Genomic DNA, 24,666 nt, shown 5'->3' on the forward strand with positions numbered 1-24,666 from the left:
CTTCTAGAGGTCACCCACATTCTTTGGCTCTTGACCTCCTTTCCGTCTTCAAAAACAGCAATAGCCAGTTGATCTCAATGTAGCTCTGACTCTAGCTTCCTTCATAACATCTCTTCCTCTGACTCTTCTTCCCTCTTTAACTTAGAAGGACTCTTCTGATTGCACTGGGCCCACTCAGATAATCCAGAATAATCTCCCACCTCAAGATTTTTGGCTAAACAACAACTAAACAATCCCTTTTGCTCTGTAAGTTCACATAGTCACGGGTTCCAGGGATTAAAACATGGGTATCTTTGGGGAGGATCATTGTTCTACTTACTACATGGTCCATATAAAGAATAGAAAGAGGTTAGGGAAACATCTTAGATGCTTTGTTTGACATCCCTCAAGAAGTAAGTCCACGAGCACCCTTAATCCAAAGTAACATAATGTTAAATTTGTTCAATGAGACGTGTTTTGAGTAAAGATCAAATGCTAATTTGCTGAGTGCAATTTTGCCCTTGTTTGGGATTCTGGATTATAGATAAAAATGTAAGCTACTGATGCAGATTCACATTGTCATGGATCTACATGGAGGAAATCACTGTGGAAGTGATATAATCCTCTTGTATTGTTTTCAAGATGATTTGAAACCTTGAGGGCCTAGATAATCGCTAGGAAATTTTAAGGAAAAGCCAAGTGGCCAGAAAGAGATGTTCTAAGAATTAACTCTAGGAATGGATCAATGAATCTCTTTGACCTTCAAAATATTCTGTATAGTTCTCTATCTTTCAAGTTATTGAGACTGTTTTGTATTAGTTTCCTGTTGCTGCTGTAACAAACTACCACACTCTTGGCGACTTAAAACAACACAAATGTATTACCTTACAGTTCTGAAGGTCAGAAGAATATTTATGCATTTTATTTCATACACAAAAGTGTTTACACTTCTAAAAATAGTGGGGTTCCGCTTCCTTCTTTTTTAAAGGAGATACTCAGAGTTATATGTAAATGTGCGGTTAGATCCTTATTACAACTCAGACCATATTGATTTCTCTACAAGAATCTTGGGAGTGCATTAAAATTAAACTGTAGTAATACCCATTTAATCACCTTGCAGGTATTATTTTAGTCTTCCAAATCAGACTATTTATCTAAGATGATTTTTCCTCAGCATACTTTCCTTATATCATTTTCCTGATCAAATTCTTCATTCAATTTCTTTAGATATAGGCTTACTCAGACTTGTACTCAATATTCTCCTTAGGCTGTTCCCAGATCAATGTTTAAACTTTCACGACTCTCTGAAGAGAGATTTTGTGGGGTTTTTTTTTGCTTTACGTTTCATTCCAGAAGTTCTGTGGGATCTCCGTAGATGCCCTGGAGCAAAAGGCATGTTCCTGGAAAGTCTCTGGACTTCTTTTCCCAGCTTCAGTCAGGATACTTCAGTGTTTTCTGGTTTATACATTGGGTTTCATTGCAAGGTTATTATTAAGGAAAAGTTTCCAAAGGGGAGTTGGGGAAATTAATTATAATGGCTGTTGTCTATGATTAGTTTATTTAGCCAAATGATACCCGTTACTGATGAGCAAAGATCTCACACATTAGGACTTCTTACATTTTGCTTCTATCCCTTCCCTGCTCTTAGATGATTGCTCCCTGTCCAGGTTCTCTGCCCTTAAGGGCTAACTTCAGTTTTATCTTATGCGCAAGACTGTCTCTGGTCACTTCATTACAGAGTGATCGCTCTGGAACACCAAGGATGGCACTTGATCATATATTTACTGTCTGGTTTTGTTGTATCCCTAGTGCTATGCATATGGCCTGGCATGCAGTAGACATACAGTACATGGTGCATGTTGGAAGGAAGGAACGTAGGAAGGAAGGAAGATGCACAGAGGGAAAGACAGAAGGGAGAAAGGAATTTGATACTACACGCATTGTGTTAGGTGTCGCTGAACTTTCATTTTTGGGTTTAACTTTTCATATGTAAATGAAAATCTACCCAAGTAGTTTAAAGCAAAGAGAGACGACAGGTTTAGTTGACATTTATCAAATGCTCTATGATATGCTAGGTGCGTTATATGATTATTCTCTTTAATTTCATCTTCATAGCAGTCACGTGAAGTTTCACCAAAGAGGAAATTGAAGCTGGGCGAGTTAAGTAGCAGTCCCCACGTCACCCAGCACCAGCAGGGCTTGAATTCAAATCCCAGAGTGTGTGTGTTACATGCATTTCTTCAGGCTCCCATGAAGCTAGTCACTGCTTTCTAAATCTCACAGAACATCTGACAGGAAGCAAATACTCATTTCTTTTTTATGAATAAATAAATGAATTATGCCTTATTAAAGATGGATGACATTAGTGCCTTTCAGTAAACTACTGCATTTCTACAATTTTGCTACTACCACCACCATCCCCACTGCCCTGTTAAGGGCCTCAACTTTAGAGCCATCCTGCCTTGGTTTCAGTTTTCGCTATCTCGCGAATCAGCTGTATGGCGTAGTCAAGTTCCTTAGTCTTCTATGCCTCAGTCTTTTCATTTGTTACAGGAGGAAAATAACTGCACTCACTTCATTGGGTTATTAGGAGGATTAAGTGCAGTTAGCCAAGTTCCTAGACTGTAGTAACGAGCATTTATTGAGCACTGAATGCTACCACCACTTCCACCAACATTTATTGGGTTTTTAATAAATGTCAGGAATTGTGCTACATTCTCACTGTAAACCTTCTAACAGGCCCATAAACTAGGTACTGTTACTGTTCCCCTTTTAGATGAGCAAACAGAAGCTTAGAATAGAAATTGGTTGCCCAAGGTCACTCAGCTAGTACATGACAGAGCTGGGCTCACACCCAAGTCTGTCTGATGCCCCTGATCTAAACTACTAAGTCTCTGCTGAAAATTTGGCCTCTACCCGCTTGCTCTTTGGGGACTTTTTGTGTCCTCTCCTCTGTGTATAGCACCTCTCCCACTATATGTTATGTTTGGCATGTCTCTTTCATTATGTTCCCTGTTGTCGTGATTCATTGTGCATTTAGCTATGCTCACTGGGTGTCCCTAGGACTCCCTTATTTTGCTGTCAGACCTGAGGTTCCACCAAACTGGGAAGGTAGTTGGGTCTTGTTATTGCTGTGTTTGATTCTCATTCTTTTGGTTTGTGTCAGCTGTTTTACACACACACACACACACACACACACACACACACACACACACACACGAGTCTTTCTACTCTGGGTTACCTGAGAAAATGATCTGTTATCAAAATGGAATGACATCAGCACTATGGATTTCTCTGTGTCCTCATGGCTCAGGGGACGTCCTTGTCTAAAATAGTGCCCCCAGGAGAGCCCTATTTAATTTTCTCTAGTAAAAGCAACTTACCGGAAGCAATGTCAGTGAGGCTGTGTGCTGAGTATGTTAATCTATTACCTGGAAAATGTTTCAGCCTAAAATGGGCTGATCTCCACTACTCTGGGACACTTGTGATCTCTGTAGATGGCACCCAGTGATACAGGTTCAAAGAAAAATATCTGAAATAGGAGGCTGTTCTTTCAGAGTTTACGTAGTAAACTCTTACCTTTCTTAATTCCCTCTTTTATCCAAAGTAAAGAGACAATCCATGGACTGTTCTGAGGATGCCCGAGGCAAATGAGGCAGCTAGATATTTCATAGGTTGCCTACTATGTGCAATTCATTCAACATTTGTGCATTTAGTTTTTTTCCACAGATACCGGGCTAGAAGCTTGGAATAAAAATAAAGACAGATTTTCAAGGGAATTGGAGTCCAGTAATACCAAATATAATACTATGTGACTTAGCATAGATTTTCTCACTTAATCCTCATAACAGTCTTGAAAAAAACAAATTATTATCTCAGTTTTTACACATGAGCAATGAGAGGCTGAGAGAGGTTTAATATGTGGTATTTCAATTAAGGAGCATTTAATTCTGCAATTCATGCATCTTACACTATATCACTCTGTCTCCCAGGGGCCACTGTGGGAAACCTCTGGGATCTTCTTTGTAGCATAGTGCTGAAGATTGCAACTTTGGCATCAGACAGACTGTAGTTCAAGTACCAGCTCTGTTACCTATAACTTTTATGACTTCGGGTGTGTGTATATAAGCACGCATATGCCTACACACACACATGTTATATATTACATATAAATCTATATTATAGAATTGCCATGAGGATTACATGGGACACTATATTAAGCCTGCTATAAACCTAGCATGTAGATCTTTGTTAAATGGCATCTACCATTATGTTATTAGTATTGAAGGGAGTTTCTGTTGGGTTGTCCAGTTATAGTAAGAAAAACCCTAGTGTGAAGTGTAGCTCTATTTTTCCACAGAGATAAGAAAAACGGAATTAGCTGGTGGGTAAACTACCATTAACATGAATGAGTAAGCCCCATCCTTTCCCCTTCAGTCCCTCCAGTTTATTATTTTTTAATAGAAAGATGCTTTTGAAAATAACAATGAAACAAAACCCATTCTCATCATTTATGGCTAGTTGACACTGGAACTAATTTTTGAATATTAAGTGTAAAGCCTTAAAATATTGGTGAAGTTCCATTACAGTGCTATGCTATTATTGAAATGAAGTGGGTCATGGGAACCTAGTAGGAAAATGCACAGCCTTCCTGCCCTTGTATGACTCTGTGGCACATTCTCTCCAAAAAAAGAGGAAATACCATCCCAATAATACTCCTAAGGAGCTTGAATAAATGTAGGGGCAATTCTGACCTCTTTTGCCTTAGTGATCCATAAATATAGTAATTTCTGACTCACAGACTGGGCATGGAAGATATCTATTCATTCACTATTTCAGTCTTGAGTATTTTAGTCTTGAGTGATCCCCTTCTTGTATCCTTCATTCAATATAGGTCACATTTACAGTTGCCTATAATGTGCTTATGATATATACTTGAGTAATACAAGGTCATATAAAGTATCATTATAATTCTGCAAAAAATAAAGACAAATGTACAAAGAACAAAAGACAATATAAAAATAGTTAATATTAACTATTTTGTACTGGTGAGGTTACAGGGAATTTTTGGTGTGTATATCTGTATGTGTGTGTGCGTGTATCTTCCATCATTTATAATGTTATTAAAACTTGTAGGTCATAACTTTTTCTATGCCAACATTCCTAAAGTCATCTTTGAGCTTTTACTAGCTCTGCTTTATACATATGTCATTTAATCTGCATTACTCATTATTTTTTATTTTCATTCTACACTCATTCCCAAGGTGATTCATTCAGTCTCATGGCTTTAAATACCATCTATGTGCTGATGACTTCCCAGTTGAATTTCTAGCTCTGACCTCTCCCTTGAACTCCATATGTGAAAATCCAAGTTGCATACTTGACGTCTTGTATTCAGTGTTTAATATCCATCGTGACAGTAACATGTCTCAAACAGAACTGATACAATCCTGACAAACATATCTCACCATTTTTTTTTTTTTTTACAAACTTCCTCTTTCTGTAAAATTTCAAGCACCACTTTTCAATGATTCATTCAAATAAAAAACCAGTATGTCCTTGATTCTTCACATTTCCAATCACCAAGTTCTACAAGCTTTATTTTTAAAACATATCCCTAGTCTGCCCACTTCTACTGTTAACCAGCCTAATCCAAGCTGACATTCTCCCTGACCTGGATGACCATGTTGGTCTCTAAGCTGGTCTCTGTTTCTTCCTTGGCCTTCCACATGTCAGTTTTCCATGTAGCCATCAGGATAACATTTAAAAAATAAATCAGATCATGTCACTTACCTGCTCAAAACTGTTTAATGGTTTCCATCACATTTAGAATAGAATTCTTTCCATGACTGGACAAGACTCTTAGCGGTCATGGATTCCTTCCTTGAACACATCTCCCTTCCTCTCCCCCATTCATGTTGCTTCAGACACACTGGCCATCTCATGGTTTCCTGAGCAAGCCAATCTTGTCTTCACCTGAGCTATTTTCCTGCCTTGAACACTATTCCACTCCATCTTCATGTGGCTCACCCCCTCCCTTCATTTACAACTTTTTAAAATGTTAGCTCCTCAGAGAATCCTTATCTGACTAACATAGGCAGAATAGCCACCTCTTCTGCTCGTTACCCATCTGCTTGTTACCCATCTGCTTGTTACCGTTCTTTATCTTCACCTGAAGCTTTACATGCATATACCATATACCCATGTAAACACACACATATTCAGATACTAATTTATTATTTGAATTACTCAGTATATTTTCTGTGTATGTTTTTCTTATAAAAACTCTCCTTTCAAGATTGTAAATACTTCAAGATCTGGGACCATGTCCCATTCTGTACCTATTGAAGGGATCAGCATATAATAATTCTTCAATAAATGTTTGTCAGATTGAATTGAATCAATATAGAGCCCTTCACATTTATTACTCATTTGCTTGTATTGATTTTTAAACTGATTAAAAGATTAAATAATCCATCTTTGCAGGTACATACAAAGAGTTAAAATAGTTTAAAAAAGAAATACAGCTTTTGGTTTAATTCAAATCCTTGCTGGGAAGAGTCACCCTGGTAGCTTACATACGTAGCAACACTTTGAGGTCAGTACCAAGGAACTATTTTTATTGCCAATTTTGAGTTATGGAAATTGAAAATCTACATTGAGTTTAATATCATAAACTGTAAAAGCAGTGAATACTAGAGATTAGCTAAATCCAATTAGAGATAAATTGCAGCTACGAAAAGCTAACAGAATTCCCAAAGTCCTTACAGACTCTTAGTGGACTAAGGCCAAAAAGATGAAGTGTTGGCAATGTTGAAATAAAAAATTGTTTCATTCGTACATGTTTTGAAGTTTTTCCATGAGTCTGTCTTGTCTCTTGTTCCTGGAAAGGCAGCATGCTGGGGGGGAGGGGAGCCTGGTAATGAGGATACTGTGTATCCTTATGCATTCCTCAAGGCATCCACCCTGACATCACAGGGCAAGTTTCAATTAACAGTAGATCTTGGCAGCAATACAACTTGAGTCCTTTTTTCCCCGTGTCTCTTCCAAGGTGCCAGGGTTCATCATAATATTTAATTATAATGTAATTGTAATGCACCTACTACATTGGTGCTGTTAAAGCAACATTTTTTTCTTATATATATATCAGTTACACACACACATATATATTGCTTACCTTGTTTTACCTGCTCTGACCACAAGAACTATGTCTAAAAATAGCCAGGTAGGGTGTACCAGTGTCATTGAGTTATTTATCTTTAACCCTATCTGGAAGGGATCTGAGGTTTAGAACTTCATGAAAATAACAGAAAGATTGAATTGAATGAATCCACACTATTGAATAAATATACTGTGCTACATAATTTATGTTAGCGTGATTAAATATGGCAACTCTGCGTGTTTTACAGAGGGATACTACTTTTTTATTCCTCCAAATTCAGTAGCTGATGAAATTTCTTAGCTGGGAATAGCTGAGGAAAGAGTCCCTGTTTTGATAGAACCTGAATTTCTGCTTCATTTCTTCCTCATGGCCTATGACTAAGCACATGGCAGTCCACACTGAGCATTTACTTCCTCATGTTATCTTATGATTTTCAGAAGATTCTTGCCATTACTTAATCATATACTTAAGTTCACTGTTAGCCTTGGGAATGTCTTTATTTACAAACTACAAAAATTTGCGCAAAATGCTTAGGCCACAGAACAGACTTTGCTTTCTTCAAGAGGCCTGTTTAGGGAGTGGAATCAAGTCTCGGGGAGATCTAATATCTGAGGCTGTAAAGCTCTCAAGAATCAAAGCAGATTTAAAGAAAGGTCTGTCTTTCTAGACAAACAATTATATCACAGCTTTTTTTCAGCATTTCTCCTTCATTCTTCAACTCCTGATTTTACTGATTTAGCTCAAATGACCAGCAGAGACAAATTGGCAGCAATCGATCCTGATTTAAATAAACAAGGCAAAGTGGATCAAACCACTTGGATGAGATAGCCATCTCTGCATGAATCAGCAACGACCACGGGGAGAAGACCATAGAGCAAATGGCCTATAGCCCATTGCTTAGGCTGAGCAGAGGAAAGGTTCACAGGAGGGAATTTGGAGGCCAGGCAGACACTGCAGAAAGTGCCCCTGCTGGTAAAAGTATCAGTAGATTTGCAAGGAGGCTTTGCTGTCCTGCAATATATTAATATTTAGTCCTGCATGTCGCTGTGTACTTATGCGGAAAGGCTTTGCTTTGTGTGTACAATCCAGCTTCCTACCTTTCTCTCTGCTCTGAATGTTCAGTGTTCCCTTATCTGTATCTTCGGGTTCTGCATGGTCAATATTTACATCACTTGTGTCTTTTGTTGAACAAATGTTCTTTGGTTGTTCGTGGACAGTATCTCTCTGTTACACAAATAATGGACTTACTTCACATGAATATTTTTCCCCCCCTGCTTACAGGCAAATGCCAAGGATTGATGGAGAATAAACAAACACAGTGAGGTTGTTTACTATGTTTATTTCCTATCTCAAAAGGAGATATAGCTCTCTCCAGCAATCCTACTACACATGTTAATTATGTATATTTTCCCATTCTCCAAAGACTACATACAGCCTAGTTGACTCTCCTCAAGCCTTCTCCATTCCAGCAGCCCCTTACCTTCAGCTGATAACTCACCTCGTAAGTTATTGAGCTAATAGAAATAATCAGTAGGTACTTCCTCATCTTTCCAATATCATAGTTATCAACCCATCCACATTTCTACTCATTCTGAATGGCCTTATCTTAAAACGTCTGGATGTGGTATTGATCTTGGATAAGTTTTGCACTTCCATTTGGACTCCTGAATCTCTCCCTTCTGCTCAAAAGCCTCTCTCCTGCTTTATACACACTCTCTCCATCATCATCAGTTTCTCCCTCTCTGTTGGATAATTCCCCTATCACAGTAAAAGTCTGTCCAAATTTTTCCTATCTTTTTCTGTTTGTTTATTTTTTAAATTAATTTTTATTGGAGTATAGTTGCCTTACAATGTTGTCTTAGTTTCTACTGTATAGCAAAGTGAATCAGCTATACATATACATATATCCCCTCTTTTTTGGATTTCCTTCCCATTTAGGTCACCACAGAGCATCGAGTAGCAAATTTTTCCTATCTTAAAATGCTTTCTGTGGACTCTGCCGAACTTCCTCTTGCCAATAACATATTTTTCTATTTCCTTTGTTAAGAGATTCTTAAAAGTGTGGTGTATAGTTGCTGTTCCCACTTACTACCTTGCATTTTTTTAATCAACCCACAATTGTGTTTCTGTCCCTCCCACTCCACCGAGACCATTTTGTCAAAGTTATCAATGACATCCATATTGCTAATTGAATGATTATTTCTCTGTTCTTAAGCTCTCAAAAGCACTAAATATGGCTGATTATTCCATGGTTATTTGAACATTCTTATTTTGGCTTCTGTGACAGAAAACTCTCCTGTCTTTTCTCTTACTTTGATGGTTCCTTGTTCCTGCCCTCCTTAGCTAACTGATCCTCCTCTGCTCAACTTTTCAATGTTGCATTGATCCCTGGCTCAGTCCTGGACCCCCTTCTCTTCCCTAACTACTCATTCTTTCTGGGTGAACTTTTTGCCTATGAACCATCTATATGCCCTTCACCTTCAAATTCATTACTTACAGAGTGAGCTCTTCCCACTGCCCTACACCGGTGTATGTAACTACTTACTTACTGTACTACTGAGATTTCTAAAAGACATCTCAAACAGAAGAGATAGGAACTAGAATTCCTGATTGCTGCCCATCTTCCCTCTCCTCATCCTGTAGTCTAGCCCACACAAATAAATATTAAAAACACCCACTTGGTGGCTTATGCCAATAGTCTAAGAGCAATGTTTAGCCTTGCATTTCACTCGTCTTACCATAGCCACTCCCCAATTGTTTTGACTATACTTTTGAAACAGTTAATCAAGTATGCACCCACTTCCCTGTCTATTGCTATAGTTCTCATCCACGTCACCATCCTATCTTGCCTGGACATCTTTAGTAAGTACTTGTCTTTCAATTTTTGTTTTCAGTACAAATCTTTTGTGTATGTACTTTCCATGTTGTCTTTTTAAAAAACTTACACATAACTTGACTCCCTCTTCTGAAAATAAAACCCTCCAGTGGAAATTTGAAGTTTAACCTAACCCATTACTCTGATTTACAAAGTTCTGCATGACTAAGCCTCTGACCAAATCTCTGAAATTATTTCCTACCAGTCTTCCCCAAGTTTATTGTACAGTCAAGAAAAACAAAACACACACACACACACACACAATGTTTTCTTTCTGTTTTCAACACATCAACCTTGCTCACATTTCTGGTCTTAGTCAGTTACACCTTCTATAAAAAAAAATACAGACTGGGTAGCTTAAACAATAATGATTTCTTACAGTTCTGGAGGCAGGAAAGTCCAGGCTCAAGGTGACAGTAGGCATGGTGTCTGGTGAGAGCCCACTTCCTGGCTTGAGCATAGCTGACTTCTTATCGCATCCTCACATCCTCTTTGGCCTCTTCTTACAAGGGCACTCATTTCATTCATGAGAGCCCACCCTCATGACCTAATTACCTTCCAAAGGTCTCACCTCTAAATATCATCACTTTGGGGACTAGGGCTTCAACATGTGAATTTTGGGAGGACACAAACATTCAGGCCATAGCAGGGTCTTTGCACTAGGTGTTCTGGAATGCTCTTCCCCTTTATACATGCTTAGATACCTTTCTTGTCATTTAGATTTCTACATTACTATTGCCTTCTGAAAAAAGCCTCCTTTGACCATCCAGTCCCTTTCTAACATGTTGCTCTATTTTCATCACCTGCACATCACTTATCTTTTGAGACTGAAACAGCATTTGTTTTATGGTATATGCTCAATAAATATTTGTTGTTGCTATTTTTGCACAACGCTACTGACTTTTTGTAGGCCATGGATTTGTTTAGTTTGTTTTTTAAAGAAATAAAGAGCAACATCCAATTTGATTTAAATTATAGTAATTAAGACACAATAGAGAAGTGCAACTGAAAATAAAGCAAACAGAAGACAATGCTAAACTGAGTATTTTCAGAGACAGCATGTACTTAACCAAAGTGGAATAAATGTGTTTTTGAGAAAATGGGGTAGGGATGAGACTCCATAATGATTGTAGTTCTCAGGGTCCTGTTTTTACATCTTATTGAAAATAACATTTTTTTATATTGGAAGATTATTGTTTTACACTCCACCAACTTCCAAAGCTCTGTGCTATGTTCTTTGTGGGAAGATTGAAACCAGACTGGTATTTTGTTCTTTTGTCTCATGTCTGGCCCTAATAGTAGCCCAGACAGGTGGACTTTGGGAGTTCCAGTCATAACACCAAATGATCTAGGGAAGTCAGCAGGCCACATGGGAAACTCAGACCGTGAACTATGGTCCTCCAAAGAGCTGTTCGTTCTTTTACACAATGTGCTCATGGCTGCTTCTTTCAAGAATTAAAAAATATGTGTATAATGTGGGAGAATTAGATTATTTCCATATCTATAGATTTAAATATCAACCAACTAGTTATTTCCAGCTGTAGCAGAGACATGTTGTTTATGTTGCCCAGAAACTATTCACTTTTCTTCCGATAATATTTCAGCTCTCTCCCGGGCAACCACCCTGTTATCCCACTTTCAGGTTACAGGTGTTCTGTGGAGTCAGCTAAGTTGCCAGCTAGAGAGTTAGTGGGTTTCTTTTTGTGGCCAGTCAGAATATCACACACTCATGACTATAGTAGTAGGTTCGATGCTATGCAGATAATCAGAGTCAAATTGAAATGAGACTTTTGTTGGGATTGCTGAGAGAGAAGCACTCTTTCTGTTTTTCTCGTCTTTGTCATGACAGAATGGGGGCTGGATCTGCCACCCCAAAGAGTGAGTGTGCAGTTGAACAGGCTCAGTGGATAGAGAGAGATCATGTCGTGATATCCAACTGGCCCCATTCCTGGCCCTGTTCATTACAGAGATTGGTAAGTTTCCATTTTGATTCTGGTATCGAAAGTGCTTCTCTTGAAATATTCAACTTAGGGTTCATTTTCCTGTTTCCTGATATTTTTGTTGTCATCTTCTCTGCCTTCCCTTGTACTTTGGACTCAAGGAAAACATTTAATGTCCTGCTCTTTTTTTTTTTGCGGTACGCGGGCCTCTCACTGTTGTGGCCTCTCCCGTTGCGGAGCACAGGCTCCGGATGCGCAGGCTCAGTGGCCATGGCTCATGGGCCCAGCCGCTCCACGGCATGTGGAATCCTCCCGGACCAGGGCACGAACCTGTGTCCCCTGCATCTGCAGGTGGACTCTCAACTAGTGCACCACCAGAGAAGCCCCTGTCCTGCTCATTTTGATGTCACAATATATATGAACTTGTATTGATTTCCAATTGTATTTGTAGTTGTGTTTATGGTAATGTGGCTGTGTCACACTATACTTTTGAGAGTACTGAGTAGAGAGAAAATACTTATTGAGTATGGATACATTATTGTGAATTATCTTTTTATACTACTTTGTGGATATCATGACATTAGATCTTGAAGAACATAACAAAGAAGTTTAAAAACCAGGTCTCGTCATCCTAGGCTTTCATTTCTGGTTGGGAAGATAGGATTGCTTATGGGAAGCAGTTGACTGGGGGTAACAGCTTTGTTGTCAAAATGAGAGGTACCACTGAATTTGATGGTTCAAAAAAGAGATAGATGAATATGGTTTGGGGTGTGCAGAGAAGAATTTGTGGAGGATTGGAGACTTGAAAGATCTTAAAGGTTAGGTAAGCTAGGTATAGTTGGAGAAGTTTCAAGAGACTTTTTGGTGAGGGGCAAACAGCAAAACCTTGGTGCCTTTGGAGAACAATGAAGCCAATGTGATTGGAGCAGAAGGTGCCCCTTAATAATATGAGCTATTCTTATCAGAAAGCACCAAGTTAGTCATTTGAAGAATGTAGTTTTGTCAAATATCAAAACCAACCTACATTAGGCCTTATTTCCAGTTTATGGTGCAGAAAATTAATGATTTGTTTAGCTGTGTAACTTGCCCAACTTATAGGTGGCAGAGTAATAAGTGACATGTCTTACTGCAGAGCATGTGCTTTTGAAGGTTGCACAGGCAGAGTGGAGCCAGCTCAGAGAGAGTCTCCAATACCAGTCTGAGGAGCCTGGTGAGAATTCTCTGGAGGGATCTTGGGTCTTTAAGGAATGTTCTAGTTGCTCATATAGTGAGGTTTTAAAGTCGAATCAGGATTTTAGTGCAATTTGTAATAAGGCATCTTCATTTGGGTCCATGATGCCACTCCGATAAGGAAGTATCTTCTAGTTGGAAGAAGGCTTTCCTTGCTTTATTTCATCCCAGTTTCCCCCAGAGCATCCCTGGATCTGTTCCCTAGCTTGTTTCCACAGGTTAGAGTAAAACTAGAATTGAAACAGGAAGATTAACGGCTGTTTTTCATTAGATGTATTTAAAGTCTATTTGTAAATTTTTCTAACAGCTGCAAAGTGGCTTTTTAATGTGTCCAGTAATTGAAATCATTTTGTAATGCAAGTCTTGTCATACCTCATTAAGATCATCCTCCTACCTCTAGGCCAATTTAGGAGTGGCTCAGACATTCGGACTGCCCCTCTGAATAAATTTAATTTGTTTATAGCTATCAGAAATACAACATTAGTTTTGGTGATTCCAGGGTGACTGCTACATTCAGATGTTCAGCGTCCTACCAGCTTTAGCGTTATTTTGCAGAATCTGTCCTTGGTTTGGTTACCAGGGTGTGAGAATGCCAGCCTCTTGTTATTTATTGTAGGAGTTAATTTTTTCCCCTGAGATATATGTCTCTGTCTCCCACCATTAAATTTAGAAATGGAGAATTGCCCACATTGCTGTCCGATTATGGTACCAGTGCCTTTGCCTTTAAAACTCCCTTTCGGCCTTGCTTTGATTGTTCTGATTATTTCCATTATCTGTTGCTGCTGTTGTAACAGCACTTTTGCTCTTTTACATTCATAGTGGTGCCAAGGAATCAGTAAGCTGCAAACACAATGTTTCATTTTAGTTCATTTTTATTAGGAATACTGATTACATAAACCCTTATCAGGATAAACTTACTCGCATTAAAGCAGAAACAGAATTCGGGGATAGAGCGACCATGTCATACACCAGAAGCTGACATCAAAATACTCATTTGAAGGAGTCCAAATCTGGAAAGAGTAGAGTAGAGCCGGGTGATAGCCATTTCAGGCAAGCAGGAATAAAGCCAAGGTCAAGCCAGAGCTGAAGAATAAAAATGATTCAGGGCAAAGCTAGAAAGCAGTTGTGGATCAAAACCCAGCATGCATCAGACATTTTATCAGGAGGAAAGAAAGAGCCCTGAGACAGAATTCTGCTGGGCCAGGCCCTGATGCTGCGGGATTATATTTTCACTTGCTATTTTCATCTGTTCCACATTCAAAAGCTTCTACTTCCAGTAATTCTTTAAGATACCAAGTGATTTCTACCACCCTTGATTGAGAACTGATGCATGGTTCTTTGCATATATCATCTCTAATCTCATAAGAACTCTCAAGGTAAGGATTTTTACTTCAATATTACTGATGAGGAATTTACAACTCAGAGTCATTTAGTAAATCTGTCTGGGGTTATACAGTTACTTTGTGGCAGAGCCAGGATTCATAGCCAATTGTGTCTGAATCCAAAGTTGATTTGGATTTTTTCCTGAGCTCTTACCCTGCTTGCCTTTTATGTAATGGAATTCCAAGTCAGAATGTCACCTCCCCAGTTGGAATGTCACCTCCCCGGTTGGAATACATGAGCATACCTATTTTATGTATAGTAGTTTATATCTGTTAATCCCATATACCTAATTTGTCCTTCCCCCACTTTGTCTCCCTTTTGGTAACCATACATTTGTTTCCTATGTCTGTGAGTCTATTTTTGTTTCACAGGGAATTATACCCAAAATCTTGTAATAGCCTATAATGGAATATAATCTGCATTAAAAACAAATTGAATCACTATGTTATACACCTGAAACTAACACAATGTTGTAAATCAACTATACTTCAATAAAAAAATTTTAATTTAAAAAACTATACATGAGCAGAAGACAAAAAGATAAAATCAAATGTAGAATTCAAGTAGTTAAATTTATTATCTTTTCAGATTAGCTAAATAACTTTCCAAGGTAATTCATCCCCGTGTTGCCAAAACCATTATTGAAACCTAGGCTAGTATTATGCCCCTAGACCTTAGTCTCTTGAGGTCATGCCACTGAGTATTAGAGCTATTTGAATTTGGAGTCTCTGCCATTTACATTCTGTCCTGTCTTCCCTGACAGCCTGAACACTTTGAATTTGGAAATGCATTCAGTTATTGACCAAACACTTGGACCTTATTCAGGTTCAAGGGAGGTTGCCATCCAAATGAATACCCCTGTAGGAATTATTTCACATTAGGGAGGTCATAGGTGAGTGCCTGGCGTCAAAACTGATCCATCATACATGAACAGGCAGCATGTGACTACATTTTTTTTGGTCCTTGTTGATGCTAGGTAATAATAAATCCCTTTAGCCTCAAGGGATTTGTTGTGGCTTGAGTTATGCCATGGAAAATTTCATCAGTCTAGTAGCGATGAAGTACTACTCTAAAAGAGGTGTGCAAATGATTTCTGATATTGAGAAAACAACCCACAGATCTAGTCATTTGCATGAAAATTAGATGAAGCCCTAGAGCTTGGGACTTGGTTTTGTTTTGGACGTCATCTAAAAAGAGAAGTGCTTATAAGATGCCAGATGTCAACTAACATTTTCATTGAATCAATTGTAATTTTAAAACTGATAAGAACAGTGAAAGTATTTTACTTCTCAGTTCTGCTGTATTATTCCATCACCAAGCTGCCACCTAAATAATCTCTCTAAAACAGTACTTCTCAAAGTGTAGTTCTCAGAGCATCAGCATCGAATGCTTTCGTGTCACCTGTGAACTTGATAGGAATGAAATTCTCAAGATTGACCCTAAATCTATTGAATTAGAAATTCTGATGGCCAGGACTTAGTGTTTTATCAAGGCTTCCGGGTGATTCTGATGCAACTAAGGTTTGAAAACCAGTGCCCTAAATCTAGACTTATTTGTGTTTACTGGGTGTATATATCAGGACTATGTTGTTTGCATGTGTCAGGAACTCAAGTTTAAACCAAGAGGATTTGTATTGGCTCCCATGCCTGTAAAGTCAAAAGGTACAGCTCACTAAACTAGAATTCAAATGTTACCAACATAGTGTAGTTTCCAGATTTTGGGTCTGTTCTCCTCAAGGTTGTTTCCTTTATAGGCAGGTTCTTTACATGTAAAGAGGGGCACTGACAGCTCTAGGCTTACATAATTCCCATGGACCTTATTTCTGACAGCTTCAGTTAAAGTACCTGGGGATTACAGTCATTGGCCTCTCCTGGGCCACTTGCCCATCCCTGAACTAATGATCAATGTGGCCCGTTAGGTGGAGTATTCTTTTTTGTGTGGAAGGAAATTTTTTTTTTAATTTAAAAATATTTTTAAATTTTATGTATTTTTTTATACAGCAGGTCCTTATTAGTCATCAATTTTATATGCATCAGTGTATACATGTCAATCCCAATCTCCCAGTTTGTCACCCCCACCCCCCCACCGCTTTCCCCCCTTGGTGTCCATATGTTTCTTCTCTACATCTGTGTCTCAATCTCTGCCCTGCAAATCGGTTCATCTGTACCATTTTTATAGGTTCCACATATATGCGCTAACATATGGTATTTGTTTTTCTTTTTCTGGCTTACTTCACTCTGTATGAAAGTCTCTAGATCCATCCACGTCTCTACAAATGAACCAATTTCATTCCTTTTTAATAGCTGAGTAATATTCCACTGTATATATGTACCACATCTCCTTTATCCGTTTGTTTGTAGTTGGACATTTAGGTGGCTTCCATGAACTGGCTTTTGTAAATAGCGGTGCAATGAACACTGGGGTGCATGTGTCTTTTTGAATTATGTTTTTCTCTGGGTATATGCCCAGTAGCGGGATTGCTGGATCATATGCTAATTCAATTTTTAGTTTTTGAGGGAACCTCCATACTGTTCTCCATAGTGGCTGTATCAATTTACATTCCCACCAACAGTGCAAGAGGGTTCCCTTTTCCCCACACCCTGTCCAGCATTTATTGTTTCTAGATTTTCAGATGATGCCCATTCTAACTGGTGTGAGGTGATACCTCATTGTAGTTTTGATTTGCATTTCTCTAATAATTAGTGATGTTGAGCAGTTTGTCATGTGCTTCTTGGCCATCTGTACGTCTTATTTGGAGAAATGTCTATTTACGTCTTCTGCCCATTTTTGGATTGAGTTTGTTTCTTTAATATTGAGCTGCATGAGCTGTTTATATATTTTGGAGATTAATCCTTTGATTCGTTTGCAAATATTTTCTCCCATTCTGAGGGTTTTCTTTTTGTCTTGTTTATGGTTTCCTTTGCTGTGCAAAAGCTTTGAAGTTTCATTAAGTCCCATTTGTTTATTTTTGTTATTATTTCCATTACTCTAGGAGGTGGATCAGAAAAGATCTTGCTGTGATTTATGTCAAAGAGTGTTCTTCCTATGTTTTCCTCTAACAGTTTTATAGTATCTGGTCTTACATTTAGGTCTCTAATCCATTTTGAGTTTATTTTTGTGTATGGTGTTAGGGAGTGTTCTAATTTCATTCTTTTACATGTAGATGCCCACTTTTCCCAGCACCACTTATTGAAGAGACTATCTTTTCTCCATTGCATATCCTTGCCTCCTTTGTCATAGATTAGTTGACCATAGGTGCGTGGGTTTATCTCTGGGCTTTCTATCTTGTTCCATTGATCTATGTTTCTGTTTTCATGCCAGTACCATATTGTCTTGATTACTGTAGCTTTGTAGTATAGTCTGAAGTCAGGGAGTCTGATTCCTCCAGCTTCATTTTTTCCCCTCAAGACTGCTTTGGCTATATGGGGTCTTTTGTGTCTCCAAACAAATTTTAAGATTGTTTTGTTATAGTTCTGTAAAAAATGCCATTGGTAATTTGATAGTGATTGCATTGAATCTGTAGATTGCTTTGGGTAGTATAGTCATTTTCACAATATTGCTTCTTCCAATCCAAGAACATGGTATATTTCTCCATCTGTTGGTATCATCTTTAATTTCCTTCATCTGTGTCTTACAGCTTTCTGCATACAGGTCTTTTGTCTCCCTAGGTAGGTTTATTCCTGGTATTTTATTCTTTTTGTTGCAGTGGTAAATGGGAGTGTTTCCTTAATTTCTCTTTCAGATTTTTCATCATTAGTGTATAGGAATGCAAGAGATTTCTGTGCATTCATTTTGTATCCTGCAACTTTATCAAATTCATTGATTAGCTCTAGAAGTCTTCTGGTGGCATCTTTAGGATTCTCTATGTATAGTATCATGTCATCTGCAAAGAGTAACAGTTTTACTTCTTTTCCAAATTGTATTCCTTTTATTTCTTTTTCTTTGATTGCTGTGGCTAGGACTTGCAAAACTATGTTGAATAATAGTGGTGAGAGTGGACATCCTTGTCTTGTTCCTGATCTTAGAGGAAATGCTTTCAGTTTTTCACGATTGAGAATGATGTTTGCTGTGGGTTTGTCATATATGGCCTTTATTATTTTGAGGTAGTTTCCCTCCATGCCCACTTTCTGGAGAGTTTTTATCATAAATAGTTGTTGCATTTTGTCAAAAGCTTTTTCTGTATCTATGAAGATGATCTTATGGTTTTTATTCAATTTGTTAATATGGTTTATCACATTGATTTACATATATTGAAGAATCCTTGCATCTCTGGGATAAATCCCACTTGATCATTGTGTATGATCCTTTTAATGTGTTGTTGGATTCTGTTTGCTAGTATTTTGTTGAGGATTTTTGCGTCTATATTCATCAGTGATATTGGTCTGTAATTTTCTTTTTTTGTGGTATCTTTGGGTGGTTTTGGTATCAGGGTGATGGTGGCTTCATAGAATGAGTTTGAGAGTGTTCCTGTCTCCACAATTTTTTGGAAGAGTTTGAGAAGGATGAGTGTTAGCTCTTCTCAAAATGTTTGATAGAATTCACCTGTGAAGCCATCTGGTCCTGGACTTTTGTTTGTTGGAAGATTTTTAATCACAGTTTCAATATCATTACTTGTGATTGGTCTGTTCATATTTTCTATTTTTTCCTGGTTCAGTCTTGGAAGGTTATATCTTTCTAAGAATCTGTCCATTTCTTCCAGGTTGTCCATTTTATTGGCATTGGCATAGAGTTGCTTGTAGTAGTCTCTTAGGATGCTTTCTATTTCTGCAGTGTCTGTTGTAACTTCTCCTTTTTCATTTCTAATTTTATTGATTTGAGTCCTCTCCCTCTCTTTCTTGATAAGTCTGGCTAATGGTTTATCAATTTTGTTTATCTTCTCAAAGAACCAGACTTTAGTTTTATTGATCCTTGCTATTGTTTTCTTTTTTCTATTTCATTTATTTCTGCTCTGATCTTTATGATTTCTTCTGCTAACTTTGGGTTTTGTTTGTTCTTCTTTCTGTAGTTCCTTTAGGTGTAAAGTTAGATTGTTTATTTGAGATTTTTCTTGTTTCTTGAGGTAGGCTTGTATAGCTATAAATTACCTCTCTCTTAGAACTGCTTTTGCTGCATCCCATAGGTTTTGTATCATTGTGTTTTCATTGTCATTTGTCTCTAGGTATTTTTGATTTCCACTTTGATTTATTCAGTGATCTCCTGGTTATTTAGTAACATATTGTTTAGCCTCCATGTGTTTGTGTATTTTACGGTTTTTTTCCCTGTAATTCATTTCTAATCTCATAGTGTTGTGGTCAGAAAAGATACTTGGAATGATTTCAATTTTCTTAACTTTACTGTAGCTTGATTTGTGACCCAAGATGTGATCTATCCTGGAGAATGTTCCCTGTGCACTTGAGAAGAAAGTGTAATCTGCTGTTTCTGGATGGAATGTCCTGTAAATATCAATTAAATGTATCTGGTCTATTGTGTCATTTAAAGCTTCTGTTTCCGTATTTATTTTCATTTTGGGTGATCTGTCCATTGGTGTAAGTGAGGTGTTAAACTCTCCCACTATTATTGTGGTACTGTCGATTTCCTCTTTTATAGCTGTTAGCATTTGCCTTATGTATTGAGGTGCTCCTATGTTGCGTGCATAAATATTTACAATTGTTATATCTTCTTCTTGGATTGATCCCTTGATCATTATGTAGTGTCCTTTTTGTCTCTTCTAATAGTCTTTATTTTAAAGTCTGTTGTTTCTGATATAAGAATTGCTATTCCAGCTTTCTTTTGATTTCCATTGGCATGGAATATCTTTTTCCATCCCCTCACTTGCAGTCTGTATGTGACCCTGGGTCTGAAGTAGGTCTCTTGTAGACAGCATATAGATGGGTCTTGTTTTTGTATCCATTCAGCAGACCTGTGTCTTTTGGTTTGGGCATTTAATCCATTCACGTTTAAGGTAATTATTGATATATATGTTCCTATGAACATTTTCTTGTTTTGGGGTTGTTTTTGTAGGTCCTTTTCTTCTCTTGTGTTTCCCACTTAGAGCAGTTCGTTTAGCATTTGTTGTAGAACTGGTTTGGTGGTGCTGAATTCTCTTAGCTTTTGCTTGTCCGTAAAGCTTTTGATTTCTCCATTGAATCTGAATGAGATCCTTGCCAGGTAGAGTAATCTTGGTTGTAGGTTCTTCGCTTTCATCACTTTAAGTATATCATACTGACATGATATACTTAAAGTGATGAAAGGGGAGAACCCGTATATCACTCCCTTCTGGCTTGTAGAGTTGCTGCTGAGAAATCAGCTGTTAACCTTATGGGAGTTCCCTTGTATGTTATTTGTCGTTTTTCCCTTGCTGCTTTCAGTAATTTTTCTTTGTCTTTGATTTTTGCCAGTTTGATTACTCTATGTCTTGGTGTGTTTCTCCTTGGGTTTATCCTGTATGGGACTCACTGTGCTTCCTGGACTTGGGTGGCTATTTCCTTTCCCATGTTAGGGAAGTTTTCGACTATAATCTCGTCAAGTATTTTCTCTGGTCCTTTCTCTCTCTCTTCTCCTTCTGGGACCCCTCTAATGTGAATGCTGTTACATTTAATGTTGTCCCAGAGGTCTCTTAGACTGTCTTTGTTTCTTTTCACCCTTTTTTCTTTATTCTGTTCCACAGCAGTGAATTCCACCATTGTGTCTTCCAGGTCACTTATCCGTTCTTCTGCCTCATTTATTCTGCTCTTGATTCCTTCTAGTGTAGTTTTCATTTCAGTTATTGTATTGTTTATCTATTTGTTTGTTCTTTAATTCTTCTAGGTCTTTGTTAAACATTTCTTGCATCTTCTCGATCTTTGCCTCCATTCTTATTCCGAGGTCCTGGATCATCGTCGCTATCATTATTCTGAATTCTTTTTCTGGAAGGTTGCCTATCTCCACTTAATTTAGTTGTTTTTTCTGGAGTTTTATCTTGTTCCTTCATCTGGTACATAGCCCTCTGCCTTTTCATCTTGTCTATCTTTCTGTGAATGTGGTTTTTGTTCCACAGTCTGCAGGATTGTAGTTTTGCTTGCTTCTGCTCTCTCAGGAGTATTCTGACTAACCAGATTTGGGCTATAGGTTCCACCTGGAGCCCATGAGGGACAACAGTACCATGTGAACCACATCTGCTAAGTTCATTTTCCCAAAGGAAGAAATGTAAAATAACAACAAAAACAAAAAAGGAACAAAAGTTTATTATGAAATCATTCCTCTACAAGGTTGTGTGTTGAATTTCACCTCCCCCCAAATTCATTTGTTGAAGTTCTCACCCTCTACTCTCTGCTGCTGTCCTGCATAACTCAGAACGTGACCTTACCTGGAAACAGTGTCATTGCAGATATAATTAGTTTAGTTGAGGCCATATTGGGAGTAGGACGAGCCTCTCATCCCATATGACTGGTATCCTTATAAAACGGAAAGTTTGAACACAGACACAGGCACAGTGAGACATGATGTGAAAATTGGAGTTATACTGCCACCCGGCAAGGAGTTATCAGAAGGTAGGAGAGAGGCCTGCGTTAGATCCTTCTCTAGCACCATCAGAGGGAGCATGACTCTGCCAGCATCTTGATTGTGGACTTCTAGCTTTCAGAAATGTGACACAGAAGATGTATGTTGCTGAAGCCACCCATTTTGTGGCACTTTGTTATGTCAGACTTGCGAAACTAATACGAAGATCAAGGGCTTATTCGGTCTAATACCACACAATGTTTATATCAGATTGTTCAACCCTGCCTGCATATTAGAACCATGCAGGGTGTGCATCGTTCAGCTTCTTAGGACACATGGCATACTCACTGAAAATAACTAAAGAGAATTTGATAAAGTTACTCTTTAGAGAGGCACGGGCAAGGTGAAGGAAACCACCAAGGGGTGGTGAAGCATCAGCTCTACCTGCAGCAGGACACTCTCACGATCTGGGAGAGGGAGTGCTGAGCTGCCAGGTGTTGGAGTAGCCAAGTAAAGCAACAGGCCAAAAATGAGAGTCAAGACTTCAATCACTTACTGCAAGGTGAAAGTAAGAGAGTGTAAAGCTGGAGAAGGTGCAGACTCCTGCTGTTCTGTTTGTCCCCTTGGTATGGGAGCTGGTCAAGGGTCAGTGCAGCAGCACAGGTTCGGGGGAGGGTGTCCCACTGCTGAGAGAGTCCAGACCTAAGGCTCTGGCAGTTGAATGGATCTAGGTTGGGATGTTAGGGGGAAAGGATGGTGAGGGGGAAGGGCTAGCGGTGAAAAAGTGTTGGGTATTGAGATAGAGCTGAGGAAGTGTCTTCAAGGTTTTCCTGTCCTTCCTTTGTAAAGAGGTCTTCACAGATACAACTGAAGAAGACATCTGCCCAAGGCCTCGGATAGAGAGAGACCTAGGAATAAAGGTGCCAGGGCTAGAAATGCAAATGTACAAGAGTGAGACTGCCCAGAGGGACCTGAGTCCTTGACTGCAACTCCCTTCAGAGACTGCAATGCATTGTGTGTGCACTGAGTCTAGTGGAGGGAGGGTTGCTTCCCCCTGCGAGGCCTGTCAGGTAAAGCCTCTGTAATTGTCTATGGTCAGGCCTGAAATATTGCACGTGGATTTTTAACCAGGACCCAGACTCTTCAGGCACCATTAGTACTCCAGAGCAAAAGAGGCAAAAAGGAGAATGATGCAATTTGAGGTCAGTGAAAGTCATTGCCATGGCCACCGTGGGAAACACTGCCATACTTACAACCACAGTTGTGCAGGGAGAGAGCATGGCGGGAGGAGCAAACCCTCCAGTATCCTTTCCCTTCTTCTACTAATTCCCCCACCCCCACTGGCTCAACCCGGTGGGAGGGCACAGGGTCAGGGAGCTGGGGGGATGTAGTTTTTAGTTGTCAGCCTCCCAGAGTATAAATCAGAGAAGGGCAGGGGGTGGGGAAGCAAAAGATGCATAGTCGACACTCTGATCTTTGGGAAAAAATACCAATGCTTGGGCTACAGCTCTACAGATTGTGATTTAATTGGTTAGAAGTGGGTGTAGGCACTTGTGTATATTTTCTAAAGCTTTTACATGAAACCTAACCTGCACAAAAATAAATTCACAAATTATAATCTCAATGAATTATCATAAAATGGACACAGCCCTGTAACCACCATGCAGATCAAGAGACAGAACGTTACTGGTATTCTAGGGTCCTCTGTCAATCATAATTTTCTAGCTCCCCCCCAGAGGCACCCACCATCTTGATTTCTGGTACCACAAATCAGTTTACTTATTTTTTAACTTTATGTCCATGTAATCATATACTTTATATTCTTTTGTGTCATTCTTGTTTCATGCAAGTAGAATTTATTACATCTAGGTGTCTATTCCTGTTCTGATAGAACTGAACTTGGAGCACTGCTGCCATGTGGCCTCTACCAATGATGCCAGTATTTACCAATGGGAGAATTTCCTTCTGGACTATTTCAAGGGAAGAGTCAGTTCATGTTTGGGATTTTGACTAAAACAGAGTTCCCATTTTGCAATTTTCCAGCAGTTAGCTGTTACTTGTGTAACACCATTAAATAGATACATCTTGGCAGAATTGTTATTGTTCTTTACTCCTTCAAGCCCAGTATGGTATAGTCTGCATCAGGGATTCAAAGAAGTCTATGCTGATGTCTCTAAAATAGGATGGATTGGAATGATGCAGGAAAAACAGCTCATTCTATCAGACTATATAGGACGCATGTGAAAGGAGCAGTACTGATCATAGAGGCATTATATATGCTTGAAAAGACCTTACTTTCAGAAAAGAAGTATGGGGTCTTCACTTCAGGGTCAGAGGTTCAAAGGAATTTTCTGTTTTATGGTGAGGACAAGTTTTTAATTGATTTGCGTACGAGATGTGGGTTTAATGATGACTAGTTAATGACTCTAGCAGATGGCAATGAAGTAATAATGAGAGTTTTGAGGGAAATAAAAGGTGCCACATAAATGCAGAATTGGGATAACAATTCATAGTCATGCAAGGTAGCTATTTAGACCTTAACAGATTGTAGAATACACCTGTATATTAAAAAAGTGGCAAATGATACAGAAGTTATATTATAAAGAAAGATGGCTTATTAATAGACACATACTGAGCAT

Source organism: Globicephala melas, chromosome 16 (genome assembly GCF_963455315.2).
Source record: "Globicephala melas chromosome 16, mGloMel1.2, whole genome shotgun sequence".
NCBI classification, from domain to species: Eukaryota; Metazoa; Chordata; class Mammalia; order Artiodactyla; family Delphinidae; genus Globicephala; species Globicephala melas.